The sequence below is a fragment of the Podarcis tiliguerta genome (genome assembly GCF_965153285.1).
Source record: "Podarcis tiliguerta genome assembly, chromosome: 6".
NCBI classification, from domain to species: Eukaryota; Metazoa; Chordata; class Lepidosauria; order Squamata; family Lacertidae; genus Podarcis; species Podarcis tiliguerta.
The window spans coordinates 21,178,434-21,194,489 of record NC_139539.1 but is presented as its reverse complement, the minus strand read 5'-3'; the positions used below and the strand labels follow the sequence as shown (position 1 = coordinate 21,194,489).

At 41.2% G+C, this 16,056-nt stretch overlaps 1 protein-coding gene across 11 annotated transcripts in view; it reads right to left on the bottom strand.

Annotated features, from left to right (window-relative positions):
* Positions 1–16,056, bottom strand: part of ZMYND8 (zinc finger MYND-type containing 8) — an 86,009-nt gene that overhangs the window by 63,276 nt on the left and 6,677 nt on the right. The window contains exon 1 of one of the 11 annotated variants that reach the window (XM_083446776.1): positions 6,224–6,308. The exons of 8 other annotated variants lie outside the window; for them this stretch is intronic. The gene's annotated coding sequence lies outside the window, so the exon portion shown is untranslated. Of the gene's footprint in view, positions 1–5,827; positions 5,922–6,223; positions 6,309–16,056 lie in introns of those variants that run through there. 2 more of the 11 variants (XM_083446771.1, XM_083446778.1) reach the window with 2 other exon arrangements.

The following is a 16,056-nucleotide window of genomic DNA, read 5'->3' as shown; positions in this document are numbered from 1 at the left end:
AAAACAATGAAACAAAAAACTTTTGAATCGGCAAATAAATGTGGGAAACTGCTAGCCTGGCAGTTGAAAAGGAGACAAAGACTAAATACAGTAACAAACTTAGAGGTTGAAGGAAGGAACATTCAGAACCCGGGAGAGATTAGAAAGTGCTTCCAGAGGTATTTTAAAAAGTTATACACTCAAGGGCCACAAGATGAAATAGAGATTACACAATTTTTGGAGAGAAATGGATTAGCAAAGCTGTCAGAAGAAAATAGAACAATTTTGAATGGCAAAATAACACGACAAGAGATTGAACAGGCCATCCAGAGTCTGAAACAGGGCAAATCACCAGGGCCAGATGGACTGACCTCTAACTACTATAAGACATTGAAGGATTATTTGATACAACCTTTGTTGGAGGTCAGTAATGAAATAATGGAGGGGAAGAAGGCGCCTGAATCGTGGAAAGAAGCATTTATCACATTGATTCCAAAGTCAGAAACTGAAAAGACACAACTCAAGAACTACCGTCCCATCTCCCTTTTAAATGTGGATTACAAAATATTTGCAGATGTTTTGGCACGAAGATTTAAGAAAGTTTTAAGTGAGATAATCCATAAAGACCAGGCAGGCTTTCTCCCGGGCAGACATATGTTTACTAACACGAGGAACATTATAGACATATTGGAACTTTTACAAACAAACATAAACACTAAAGCAGTTTTAATTTTTATAGACGCGGAGAAAGCCTTCGACAACATATCTTGGAAATTTATGAAGGGGAATTTAAAAGAAATGGGAGTGGGACGGGGGTTTGAGAATGGGATTGAGGCAATATATTCAGAACAAAAGGCTAAACTGATAGTTAACAATGTGGTTACAGAAGAGTTTAAAATTGAAAAAGGTACACGACAAGGCTGCCCGATTTCCCCATTACTGTTTATTTCGGTTCTGGAAGTGCTCCTGAATATGATTAGGGGGGACCGGTTGGTGGAAGGGATTCAGGTCGGAGCGAAACAATATAAACTTAAAGCTTTTGCAGATGACCTAGTTCTGACATTACAGGAGCCGGAGTCTAGTTTGAAAAGAGTACTACAACTGATTCAAAACTTTGGTCGAGTGGCAGGATTTAAGTTAAACAAGCAAAAAACTAAAGTTTTGGGGAAAAACTTGACAGATACTGAGTTGGAACAGCTTCAGAAAGAGACAGAACTAAATGTGGTTAAAAAAGTTAAATACCTAGGGGTAAACATAACAGCAAAAAATCTGAGTTTATTTAAAGATAATTATGAAAAATGTTGGTCAGAGATTAAGAGAGACTTGGATAGTTGGTCAAGACTAAATCTTTCTTTGTTAGGCCGAATAGCTGCCATCAAGATGAATGTATTGCCAAAAATGTTATTTTTGTTTCAGACACTGCAGATTGTAGACAAGACAGAGTGTTTTCGGAAGTGGCAGAAAGATATTTCTAAATTTGTCTGGCAGGGCAAAAAGCCCAGAATCAAATTTAAAATATTAACAGATGCGAAAGAAAGAGGGGGCTTTGCCCTGCCAGATTTAAGGTTGTATTATGAAGCTGCAGCTTTCTGCTGGTTAAAAGATTGGTTACTTCTTGAAGATACGGATGTCTTGGATTTGGAAGGTTTTAATAATGCGTTTGGATGGCATGCATATCTATGGTATGATAAAGCTAAGATAAATAAGGCCTTCAAGAACCATATTGTCAGAAAATCAGTTTTTAATGTCTGGACAAAATATAAAGACTTACTGGAGAATAAAACTCCGAGGTGGCTGTCACCCCTGGAGGCTAAGGCTTGGAAAAGAGCCAATATGGAGGCCAACTGGCCAAAATATTGGGAGATAATAGAAAAGGATGGTGACAACTGGAAATTGCAGAGTTTAGAAAAGATGAGAGACAAAGTGCGAGACTGGTTACAATATGCTCAGATTAAAGAAGTGTTTAAAAATGACAAAAAGCTAGGATTCCAAGTGGAAAAGTCAAAGTTAGAAACTGAACTGTTAGAACCTAAGACTAAGGTACTTTCAAGAATGTATAACTTGCTGCTGAAATGGAACACACATGACGAAATGGTAAAATCAACAATGATAAAATGGGCGCAGGATATTGGGTATAATATTATGTTTGAAGATTGGGAAAGGTTGTGGACCTCTGGGCTGAACTTCACTGCATGTAATGCGTTGAAGGAAAATGTGATGAAAATGATGTATAGATGGTACATGACCCCTGTTAAACTGGCTAAAATATACCATTCGTCTGATAGCAAATGTTGGAAATGTAAGGAAAATGAAGGAACATTTTTTCACCTCTGGTGGACCTGCCCTAGAGTGAAGGCCTTTTGGGAGAAGATATATAATGAATTAAAAAAGGTGTTTAAATACACCTTTACTAAGAAACCAGAGGCCTTTCTCCTGGGTATTGTCGGCCAGAGTGTGTTAAAAAAGGACAGAACATTCTTTATGTACGCAACAACAGCAGCAAGAATATTAATTGCCAAGAATTGGAAAACTCAGGAGCTACCCACTGTGGAAGAATGGCAGATGCAACTGATGGACTATATGCAATTAGTCGAGATGACCGGCAGAATTCGAGACCAGGGAGAAGAAAGGATGGAAGAAGATTGGAGGGAATTTAAGATTTATTTACAAAAATATTGTAATTTGGCTGAGTGTTGAATTGGATGCCAGTGCAGATAATTGTCTACCATTAAATTAGATTTAAGGCTGAATTATATGTCAAACCAAACTAAGATTATTAATTAAGATGAGTTAAATGATAATTTGTTTGAAATTAATTTAATAATGATGTAAGTGTATGCGGGAGGTGTGGGGGAGTCCCATGTAACAATTGAGAGATGTTAAATGGACAATGACAAATTGTGCTTATCTAATATATGCTTTATTTGAAAACTTCAATAAATATATTATAAAAAAAAAAAAACAAATCATTGCAGGTAGAGAAAGGAAAGAATATTCCTTTAGTTCTGCAGTACAAGACAATGCTGCTCATGTAATATAACACATTTCTTGGAAATACTTAGCTACAGCTTTAGTGTGCAGTTGTGTCAATAATATATGACATTTCAAGAATGGGGGGGGGGGCACAAATCAATAGGCTAATGTCTTTGAAGTCTGATGCTAACATGGAATGCTAAGCCATATACTAGGCATGTGGGGAACCTGTGGCCTTCCAGTTGCTATTGGATTACAAGTCCCATCAGCTTCAGCCAGCAAAGCCAGTGGTCAGGGATGATTGTGTGAGTTGTAGTCCAACAATGCCTGAAGGCAACAGGTTTTCCATCTCTGCCATAAACAATAGTTTTGTAAGCCACTTGGTGCATGAGCTGTGCATTCTGAGTGCTTTGCTCCTCCCCTTTGTATGAATCATAGAATTGTAGAGTTGGAAGGAATGCTTAAGGTTGCAGGAATCTCCACACACAATCCCCCATCCAATTTAAAACCATACCAGACCCTGTTTAGTTTTGCAAATGTGCTAGCAGTTTTATTGATGCAACAAACCATGATGGGGGTTTGACGGGGTTTGTTGAGCATCATGTATAAACCTGTACCTGGGACGCGGGTGGCGCTGTGGGTAAAAGCCTCAGAGCCTAGGACTTGCTGATCGAAAGGTCGGCGGTTCGAATCCCCGTGGCGGGCTGCGCTCCCATTGTTCGGCCAACCTAGCAGTTCGAAAGCACTCCTGGGTGCAAGTAGATAAATAGGGACCGCTTACTAGCGGGAAGGTAAACAGCGTTTCCGTGTGCGGCTCTGGCACGCCAGAGCAGCGATGTCACGCTGGCCACGTGACCTGGAAGTGTCTCCGGATAGCGCTGGCCCCCGGCCTCTTTGAGTGAGATGGACGCACAACCCTAGAGTCTGTCAAGACTGGCCCATATGGGCAGGGGTACCTTTAGCTTTTTATAAACCTGTACCTAGGGTAGCTTTTGCCCTAAAAACACACACACAATTGCTAACAGCAAATCATGGTTTAAGGCTAGCTGGAGATCAGGGTTTGTTCTGGTGAAACAAAGTACATTTGGGTTCAGACCTCACACTAAGCCCTTGGTGGTTTGTTTACCCACTTGCACAAAGGAAGGGGTGAAACAGAAAGTGCCCAAGCTACATGCACAGTGTGGCTTACTAAAACATAGCTTTGGCTTAGCATTTATATGTAATCACCACTTGTAAAACTGCAAGGGTGCTTTTCTAACAATGAGAAATGAGCAACTAATATTTACTTGAATTATTACATCCTGAGGGGGGGAAATTATTATAGGAATGTGGCTATTTTTTGCACCATGAATTCATTTTATGAACTTTAAACAGATATTTAATTTGTACTTGACTGGACACATGTTCCAAGCACAATTGCCCCCAGCGGACTGCACACCCATATTAACACCAAAATGGCTGCTAGCAGCAGTGTCAGTGCTGTAGACAAAGCTTCCTTTGCCTTGGCCTGTCTAATACAGAGGAGCATTTTGCAAACTGCACATGTAGCTCTTATTCACTCTTGCTGCTTTAAAGTTTTAATGATTCGGAAGCCAAGAAAGAGAGAGAGAGAGAGAGAGAGTCCACTATGGAGGCTGCCCATGTGGCTTTATTTCACTGGCAGCTCTGCTTCAGTGTTATTCATATCAAGAACAACATTCCCAAACAAATACAACTGGTATACAGTTTGATTCTCTGTGGGAAAGACGTCCTGGCTCTGGGAGTGCAATGGCGCTGATGGTGGCTGGGCACATAGCCAAAGTGACACATTCAGTCCCTGGAGGGAGGATTTGGTCACATATCAGCTAGTAATTTAATAGCAGCAATAGCTAGATGAGGCCTCAAGTTCTGCTCTTCTAAAACAACAAAATGCTTTACTGAGCTAAAGCAAAGGGCTTTTAAGTGCCAGTAAAAACAAAGACTAATTGGGGAGCCCTCTCAGGTAGTTCATGTTGTTTTGAACTCAGAGGCAAACAGCAGATTTATCTCACTATGGTAAACATATCCTTTAAGTATTTTAAATTAGGAAAGTGGAAGAAATATTGGAGCTTGATCTTCCACCATTTGGAATGATCTTGCATGCCAAGTCCCAAAAAGAATGAGAGGCAAAAGTACATTTTATTGGAACAATATATGTTGTTGAACGCAAGGAAGCTTTCATGCTTCAAGCTAAGGCAACTGAAAAAACCCCTGCTGCAATCAGTGAATGAAGTGTCTTATCCTGTAATAAAAGGCCATTAAAATGCATGGCCTACTGCAGGATTAGCCAATTGCTTTTCCTGGGGTGTGGCTATTTGAGAGTGTAGGCTGTAGAAAAACAACAATGAAATGGGAAGGACGGGCAGGAAGGCGGAAATAGAGGGCTAAAGTCAGAGATGTTAATCAGTAGCGGTCTGAAGAACCCAAGTGGTAAAAGATGAAGTGGGGGTTGAAAACCATGAAAACAAAGCCTAGAAAGAAATAGAAGGATGTGGGAGAAGAGCTGTTGTTTTTTCAATCAACCACAAGCCAGTAGAAAACTCTAGAAACATGGCACTTTCCCTCAATTCTTCTCTTTACAGATTGCCTCAGAGAGAGTGCATTATTACCCATAAGGCAGAAGGGAGGGAGAGCTGCTCCCAGAAAATGCCACACATGGTACTTATGGCCCACAACACTACAAATAAGAGCTCTCCCTAAAGAGCAGCCAGTGCCTGACACAGACAAAAGAAGATGCTTTTCTGTTCACAAGACATGAAAACAGTAATTGCTGAGACATGTTCAGGCAGAAAGGAAAAAGCTGTGTAAAAGAAAACAGGCAACATGAGCTATATGAAAAGGAAAAATAGATGCATACAGAAGTAGGCTGCCCAACTATGCATACTACAAAGGAGTCAGAGAGCTGTTGCAGATGGTTCACTGTATCAGATAGGAGACTGGAGCAGCATACATGTTTCTGAAATGGGGGAGAGAAGAATATGTCCACAAGGTTGACAGACAGAAGACTGTATTTCAAAAGTAACTGGAAAAAGATATATGCCTTCACTGGTAGTATTATTGGCCTATGCACAGTTCAAGGGTCTACATTAGTAAAGTACTTCAGAATTAATTTTTTAGCATCATGCAAGTAATAAAAAAAAAATTCCCTAAAGAGAAGGTGCTCAGGTACTATATGAAACAAGTATTTTGCATAACAGAAATTAGAAATAAAACATGAGATACAAAACAGTCTTACCTAGTATTGAAAGCTTACCTTCTGATTAAAGTTTTCTAAACATATGAATTAACAAGCAAGCAAAGGGTATATGGAGGATGTTGGCAAACCATCCAGGCTAGTGAACTGGGGGGTAATAATGGGTAAATGGAATAACAATGACAACTGGCCTTCAGCTATGCAAATCACCTTGAGGGGTAATAATAGCCTTTCTAGCCTATAGCTGCAAGGGTACTGTTAGGTGATATGACAGCGATCAGGATGCATCCTGTTATCTCTCCTTCAGTGTTTCTCAAGCAATTTAGACCAGTGTTTTTCAAAGAGTGGGCCTTGGGCCAAGACTTTCAGATGGGCTTCTGTGCCAAGGCAGTGCCTCCTTATTTGTCTGCCATGCCTTCCAGTCATGCTATAGCCTTCTAGTAGGAGCAATGCCAGCAACAGCATCTTCTTGCATGCTGAGTAAAGGTTGCCTGGTAAAGAGGGGAAGGGAAGTAAGGTCTCCCTCCTCTGAGAGGAAAGGGCAAGAGGTGGTGTTGAAGCAAATTAAAAAATGAAATAATATATTATATTATTAATAATAACAAACAGGGAAAATAAATGAATGGGAAAAGAGAGGGAATCTGTTATAAGTGAATATAAAAAGGCCCAGTGAGAAAGGATAAAAGAAACAAGCAGGGGTTGGGTGGGGGACAGCAGGGGCTGGGTGGGGGGCAGGGCAGTAGGAATAAGGCACAAGTTGACTGAGAAAGAAGAATGGGGGGGGGGGGATTACAGAATATTGGAGGGGGGGCCATTCAGAGCTATGTGGTGCCGGAAAGAGAAAAAATATTTTTAAAAGGCTTCTGCACTTGGAACCTCTGGATTAGAATATTTTGCCTAAAATGTAGGTGCTAACTCACAATACCTCCAGAGCAAATTTTGTACTTAGGTTGAGGAAAGCTAAGCTATGGAACTCCTTGCCACAAGCAAAACATTTTGACAATTGTTTAGCAATTCCCAGTTAGGAATTATATATTAGTAGAATATGTCAGTAATTGGCAGCTAATTATGCCAAACTCTGCCTCCATGTACCACCATTTTGTGATTGGCTCTGCCCCTTCACCATTTTGTGACTTCCAGTAATTTTCAGCAGTCTCAAGCAGGCCCTTGTGTTAAGAAGTTGGAGAACCTCCGACCTCCCTTTCTAAAAAAACTGGGGCTTCCCAACCAAGCATCTATTCTATACCTGTATGTATAGAAATTTTTGCTACTGTTCTTTTTGGGAATCTATCTATTGGTGTAGTAATCCCACACAGCTAATAAAAGTAGTGAAGCAGTATGGACAGTATGGTTGCACAGTCATCAGCAGGGATCCATCTTGTAGTAACGAGGTGGGGCTTTTCTACTATGGTGGCCTCTTAATGGAATCATCTCTCCTCTGAATTATGGCAGGCACTCACACTGATTATATTTATGCACCTGCTGAAATCTCATTTATTCTTCCAAGCCTTTGCTGGCAGTTAATACCAATCTTTTTTTAATCTGTTTGCTTTCAATTACTGTTTTTCCTGTTTTCCCTTTTTTAGATTATTGTATAGATGCTAATATTCCAGTTTTAACCTTGTGCTGTACATCACCTTGTGGTTTTTAAATGGAAGGCAATAGAAAAATATTTTAAAATTAATAACACCATTCCACACCCTGCCCACCATTTTTCTCACCCTCCTCTAACAGCTGTCCCTTAGGACACTTAAAAATAACAAACTAACCTTGAGTCTGCCAATACTGATTCAAGCTTTCCCTTACTTTTGTAGCCAAATCTGCTCAAACCATGGACAACATAAAGGTAAAGGTAAAGGTACCCCTGCCCATATGGGCCAGTCTTGACAGACTCTAGGGTTGTGCGCCCATCTCACTCAAGAGGCCGGGGGCCAGCGCTGTCCGCAGACACTTCCGGGTCACGTGGCCAGCGTGACATCGCTGCTCTGGCGAGCCAGAGCCACACACGGAAACGCCGTTTACCTTCCCGCCAGTAAGCGGTCCCTATTTATCTACTTGCACCCGAGAGTGCTTTCGAACTGCTAGGTTGGCAGGCGCTGGGACCGAACAACGGGAGCGCACCCCGCCGCGGGGATTCGAACCGCCGACCTTTCGATCGGCAAGCCCTAGGCACTGAGGCTTTTAGCCACAGCGCCACCCACGTCCCATGGACAACATACAGCTACTACTATATACACAAGTGAGCTCTTGCAACAAAATGTTGCAGTGCTTCTATTGAAGGTCCCATACATCCCATTCCACAGCCCTAATTTTTCCCACTCCCCAACAGTCTGTCAGCATGGGGGGGGGGGGGACTGTGGATGTGGGCACACTACATTAAATTCTTTAATTCCGTCTACATACAATTATTTAATTTCCATTGATATCTATGGGCAGATGTCTCTTTTCTGACCCTAGGGACATGGAAAAACAGCTTCCTCGTGTGAACTGGAAAGTGACCTAGCCAGATAGTGTAAAAGCTTTTATAGGAGGAACAAGTGAACGCAAAAGGACCAATGATGATGGATGAAATAAATTTGGGGTGGGAATTAGGTACAAATTTAGTTTGAAAGGGGTATGGAAGAAATTACAGGACATGAGCAAAAATATCTAGATATACAGCAAACCTCTGTACTTAGCTTGAGGAAAGCTGAACTATGGAACTCCTTGACACAAGCAAATTTTTGTGATGAAGAATTTAGTAATTTCCAAAAATGGAACAGATTATCATTAGAAAGTAATGTCAGCAATTGCTACCTGATTATGTCAAATTTTATCTCCATTTTGTGACAGGCTCTACTTCTGTACCACCATTTTGAGACTAATGGGCCTTAATAAATTTTAGCCATCTCAAGTGGGCCCTGTGAGTAGAAAGTCTGAGAACTTCTGCCTTAAGCAGCCATGTTCTACTGTGCCTTATCCTTCCGCGTGTAAACATTCAACCCACTGCTCTGTTAGCTCTAGTGAAATAGGATTTGCAAGTATATACATTGGGTTGCAGTGTCTGATGCAGAAAGCTATATGGTTGCCTTGAATTATACAGCAGACTTTTTAAAAAAAGCTAGACTCCACCCATAGAATCTCATGTTTCAAATAGATAAATGGCTGGGTTAGAGGTTTTGCATTTCTGGAATTGTTCCCAGTCAAACTATTAACCCTGCCTTAAAAGACTGATATTTTGATCTAGAGCTCAGCAAACCAGCTGCCTGAAACACTTGAGTAAGATGAACCAGTTTTCTAGCATGCAGAAAAGCTGGTGGTCATATCTGTGCATTGTTTTTTGCCTATTTGAACAAAAAAAATTTTTTTCCATTTTTGTGGCTTGGGATATTTGTTCTAGCTAAGACTGCACATTCTTCATCTTCCTACAAACAACTTGAAAAACAGCAAGTACACACACATTGCTTGCAACAGGATCTTGACATGGTGTGAAAGCCTTTCTGATTAAGCTTGTTAACTCTCAAGCGTCCTAACGAAGCTGCTGCCATCAGTAAAGGACTGCTCTGGTTCTATCTTGGCTTGTGATCCAATGTACTAATGGCAAGTTGTAATGTGCATGAATTGACTATATTTACTTGATAAAATTTATACACTGCTTGATTGTAAAAAAAAGACCCTCAAAGCAGTTTACAAAAGATAAAACAGTAAAATCAAGAAAGATTCACAACCATACTTTAAAACACTCAAAAGTTAAAATGCTAAAACAGATTAAAATTATCCCAACTTTCTAAGCATCTGGGTAGGTCTGAGCAGCACACGGAAACTGCGTTTACCTTCCCGCCGGAGCGTTACCTATTTATCTATTTGCACTTTGATGTGCTTTCGAACTGCTAGGTTGGCAGGAGCAAGGACCGAACAACGGGAGCTCACCCCTCACCCATCTGAACTGTCGACCTTCTGATCGGCAAGTCCTAGGCTCTGTGGTTTAACCCACAGTGCCACCTGCAACCCCTGTGGCACCTGTAGGTAGTGCCAATTCCGCTGATGAAAGTGGTTGAGTGAACACATGTAAAGTAAGGCGATCCCATAAATAAACATGTCCCAAGTTGTTAAGGGCTTTATATATTTATATTAACACCTTGAACTTGGCCTAGGAGCAAATTGGCAGCCAGTGCAGATCTCTGAGCACAGGTGTTATATTCTAACAAAAGTCTCACTCCTGCAGCAACCATGTTGCAATGTACTGCACAGTACTAAAAGCAGCTACTGTGGCAAGTACTGAAAAAGTCCAGGAATGACCACAGCTGTTGAACCAATCAGTCAGTAAAAGGCACTTCCATCCTCTGAGGCTACATGGTGAAGTCCTTTCACTTCTTGTACCATGTCAACTTCATTTGGGAGGTAGCTTATTTAAAAACACTCTACATCAAAATCATGATTTTCATGAGTAGGCAGACAGACACCTTCAGATAGGCAACCTTCCCCCATATGAAACCTCTTGTACTTCAGCTGCAGGATACTCCTTAGATACTAAAGAATATAATGGCCTCTTGCACCAAGGCAGTATTAAAGCAGTTAGTCGCAAGAATTCTGAGGAATACTGGCCCAATGATGCCTGTGTATGGGGGTGTGGGCAGATTAAAGGGCAATGTTAATACTCAAAACTGGCACAGTTCCTTTTTTCATATGCTGTGTGATGTGCAGTAATATACTATTTTAGAAATTCATATTGTTCTGGAGGACAAGCATGCAGCAGAGGCTTAGTTACATTTGGAAAGAATTTCCTTACTGATCACCTTTCAGCTTTTCTGGACCATCAGCATTTTGTTCTTTGAATTATTATTTATAAAAAATATTTATATACCACTGTATCAAAAATATATTCCAGCAGTTTATATAAAAACATAAAACTACAGAGTAAAATCATTTTAAAAAATTAAAAAGTTAAAAGCAACAATAAATTAAAAACAACAAAAGTTCCCAGGGAATCCTCATTGTCTATCACCGTACTTCAGACAAGATGAGGCAGCTAAGCATTCCTTATCAACTAAATGCTGAGCCAAAACAACTACTTTCCCAGCGTCTGTTCTCCAATTAAAATATGCAGCTGGCATAGCTCAGTTGGTAGATCATGAGACTCTTAATCTCAGGGTCATGGGATCAAACCCTACATTGGGAAAAATATTATTGCATTGCAAGGGTTGGACTAGATGGCCCTTGTGGTCCCTTTCAACGCTACAATTCTGTGATTCTATTTGGCTTTTAAGGCCGCATGAAAGTAAAACAGATAATAAAGATATGCTACATGCCTGCATGTTGCAATTAACACTGCTGAGCCAACTGACTTTAAAACTATTCAAAACATAAACACTCTAGAATTAGAATATACTGCAGAGCTCAAATACAACAGCTTTACTCATCAACATCTTTCTAGTTTTATTAAATGTTATCCATATTACTATACTAACAAAATAGAACTGCCTGAGACAAACACAAAAACTAAACCAAACCAAGGCTGGCATGAGATGTTACAAACACAAGAAAAAATAATAAAGCAGGTTATCTGGATGCTTGTGATAAGATAAAGACAGGTAAGTGGAGGGTATAATCATAAGAAATGGGAGAACAAGAGGTGTGGCACACATGACTTACAAGATATACAGAAACATAAATCTATAACTGAAACTATCAGAGGCACAAGGAGTACCAAAAATAAAAGGCTCTATATTACATTATGAAATATTTTCAACCAGTTAGACGTTACTTATCCCAAATTTCTTGAGAGACTTGTGGAAAAGGCCAATGTAATTTTCCCTTTATATATATTCAATAAAATCCCACCAAAAGATGTTACCCTTGATTTTTTCTTTCAAAAAGTGAGTGTACAAGGGACATTTTGTATGTAATGCAATTTTTCATATATCATTCCACCTTAAAAAGGTAAAGGTAAAGGTACCCCTGCCCGTACGGGCCAGTCTTGACAGACTCTAGGGTTGTGCGCCCATCTCACTCAAGAGGCCGGGGGCCAGCGCTGTCCGCAGACACTTCCGGGTCACGTGGCCAGCATGACATCGCTGCTCTGGCGAGCCAGAGCTGCACACGGAAACACCGTTTACCTTCCCGCTAGTAAGCGGTCCCTATTTATCTACTTGCACCCGGGGTGCTTTTGAACTGCTAGGTTGGCAGGCGCTGGGACCGAGCAACAGGAGCGCACCCCACCGCAGGGATTCGAACCGCCGACCTTTCGATCGGCAAGCCCTAGGCACTGAGGCTTTTACCCACAGCGCCACCTGCGTCCCATTCCACCTTAAAAAGGTAAAGGTACCCCTGCCCGTACGGGCCAGTCTTGACAGACTCTAGGGTTGTGCGCCCATCTCACTCAAAGAGGCCGAGGGCCAGCGCTGTCCGAAGACACTTCCGGGTCACGTGGCCAGCGTGACATCGCTGCTCTGGCGAGCCAGAGCTGCACACGGAAACGCAGTTTACCTTCCCGCTAGTAAGCGGTCCCTATTTATCTACTTGCACCCGAGAGTGCTTTCGAACTGCTAGGTTGGCAGGCGCTGGGACCGAACAGCGGGAGCGCACCCCGCCGCGGGGATTCGAACCGCCGACCTTTCGATCGGCAAGCCCTGGGCGCTGAGGCTTTAACCCACAGCGCCACCCACGTCCCTTAATGTGGTGTTAATTTCAGACAAAGAAGAAAATACTTTTAAAGGAAACAATAAGATATGATTTAGCCATGGTGAAGTCTTAAATTCCAAAGACCTCGGAACAAAGAGAGGTGGGGTTCAAGAGGATAAAGGCAGAGTACTGCATGCAATTGTGGGATGATGTCAGCTTCATAAGCGTTTTGATATTTAGTATTTTTTAAAGGATGAGCAGGCAACACTGGAGACAATAGGTGTAATGCTACTACACTGCTCATGACCAATTATATGGGTGCCAAAGTCAAACATAACATTTATGACCCATGTCTTAGAGCACAGGTTATGGTAAGAGTAAAGTGGCAAGATAGAGAAGTGATTGCAAGTCAAGTAAGGGGTGTCAATCCTTTCTGCCTCTCACTGATTTCCCCTCACAACCCATTCCTTCCAGCCACATTACTCCTGCTTGGCCTCAAGATCAGAAATAAATCCAACTACCAGAGGTAAAAAACAATTTGGGTGAGAAATTGTGGGGCAGAAGAATTCACCCTAATTAGCATTCCAAGACACTGGTTTGCAGACATTCTGTGTAGTGCAGTTCTAGGCACACATGCTTGAACCAGGCAAGTGCTAACTGATGGGTGTTGCTACTGAAGTCTGCAAGTACATGACAACTGCTGCTGACAAGAAGCTCCTGCTGCCACTGCCATAACCCAAAATGCCAGTTAACTCTACTGGAAGGAAGAAATTTAGAACCAATTGACCCACATAACAAACTGCTTGCTATTTTTCTTGTTTTAATAATAATAAAAAATCCATTTCAGCTTGATTCATGTTCCTGGTTTTGTTCTTTGTGTACACATATACTTCTTGTGGCTGTGGGGATGCCCTCAGTTACATAATTTGTATAATGTTATTAGCTGTCCTGTTGTGAAATGCAAAAAGGCAATTGCTTGTTCATGAGATTAGTTCTCTAGAAACAGATAAGGGGGTGGGATGCAGATGTGATGATGGAAAACACTGATGGTGATTACTACCCAACAATGAAAATGTGTATGACCACAAATTTTCTTTATAGTTAAACTATGAAAATAATAAAAAACACTAAGCTGAGAATTGTCAGACAAAATTAGCCACTTAAGCTTCAAAGAAAGGAAAAATCCATCTGCTTAAATTTCAAATGTGTGGCATTGGTTAACGTACGCTTCTAGTTGTCTGCTAGTCTATAAGAAGTAATAATTTATTCCAAGTGAAAACCTTGCTAGGCCCCCTGCTGTCACCCTGCAACACTATGTATATACAGGCTGGATGGCTTACTAGAATATTTGTGGGTTGCTATACTTCAGTATTTGTCTGTCTGAGCAAAAGAACCTCTACACAAGAAAGATGCCTAGCAACAGTAATTCATTCAGCTCAAGTGTCTTCTTCTCTTTTATCCCAAATTCCCATTCTCTAAGTTTGTGTTGCCCCTAGTTATGGGTACCCAATGTTGTAGATTAGGCTGCAATCCTAGCCATGTCTACTCAAAAGTAAAAAGGTAAAGGGACCCCTGACCTTTCGGTCCAGTTGCGGACAACTCTGGGGTTGCGATGCTCAACTCACTTTACTGGCCGAGGGAGCTGGCATACAGCTTCCGGGTCATGTGGCCAGCATGACTAAGCTGCTTCTGGAGAACCAAAGCAGCGCATGGAAACGTCGTTTACCTTCCCGCCGGAGAGGTACCTATTTATTTACTTGCACTGCGTGCTTTCGAACTGGTAGGTTGGCAGGAGCAGGGACCGAGCAACAGGAGCTCACCCCATTGCGGGGACAGGTCAGGATTGCATCTTTTGGCTATTATCTATCTTGTGAAGTTTGTCAAACATCTCAGCCCTGAATACATTTATCTGGAAGTAAGTTGGCTGCACTTACTGTAGCTTCCTTTTTCTGCCCCGTCCAGGTAGTGCAGGCATAGGCAAGCTCGACCCTTCAAATGTTTTGGGACTGTAACTACCATGATCCCTAGTTAACAGGACCAGTGGTCAGGGATGATGAGAACTGTAATCCCAAAACATCTGGAGGACCGAGTTTGCCTATGCCTGGGGTAGCGTAACCACTGTTCCTTTAACTTTGAACTTGCGAACTATGCTTCCAATGGTGTCTCTAGGAACATTCAGTGCCTTTACTATCTTTTTGTATCCTGCTCCTTGTTTGTGAAGGGCAATTATCTCTTCTCTTACCTTCCTGGACCATTCTCTTGACTTAGTCATATTTCTAGCATGCAGCCAAATTTGACACTCATGAAATACCTGAGCTGGCTAGGGGTTTGCTGTGTTCCACCTCAAGCACACCTGGTGCAACTAATGAAGCCCTTGATTAGTTGCATCAAGTGTGCTTGAGACAACACCTGCTGTATTTGTGCTGCTGTGAAGGATTCTATTCAGGGGGTCAAATAATAGTGAGACTGGAGAAGCCAATATAAGTTGTATTTTCAGCTGATTTTGGGGAAATCACTTTAAGTATCCATTGTGTTGAGCTATTTCAATTGATTTGTTTGATTTGCTCATTGCAAGCAGCTGAAAGTCTGTAAAATTTGATAATAAAGCTGATTTGCAATGGGGGTTGAATAATTTCGATTGTAACTGTAAATCAAGTATTTGCTTCCAATAAAGTATACTTAGGACAGAAATTAAAAATGCTGTTCATCCAAGTTGGGTTGAGAACCCGCAAATTCACTCTTCCATATCGTATTTTTTTGTGATAGGGCCTTTTGGAGTTACTCTATGTATTGCTTAAATTTAAATTAAATTCTAGCTGTAGTCTTAAATCATTTCCAAGTACAGCCTGCTATAGCCAACTACATCATACTCTAAGTACATCCACTGAAATCAATGGACTTAAGATAGTCATGACTGACCTTTAAGTCCATTCCATATATGACTTAATCAAATATCACCCAGATGCTTGTGCCATAAACAACTGTTAAATGGTTGCTTTGCTTGTGTCATCTTCTACCTTAATGTACTCCATACTCCAAGTTACCTAGTGTATCACCTACTTAACTAAAAAAAATAGGAACAAGAGAGTGACTTGGAGGAGAGGAGTAATGCAGGGTGTTAATAACTGCTTCTGCTTTCTCCTCTTGCGTTAATAGAAATATAGCACCCTCTTGTGTTGCCTTGTGTTGCCTCTAGAGTCATGAAAAGGTTTCATTAAGAAAGAGCAGGGGCTGTATTTTTAAACATCTCTGAAGTATGAGTCTGAAGCAAGAGTTGCATAGCCACACAAAAT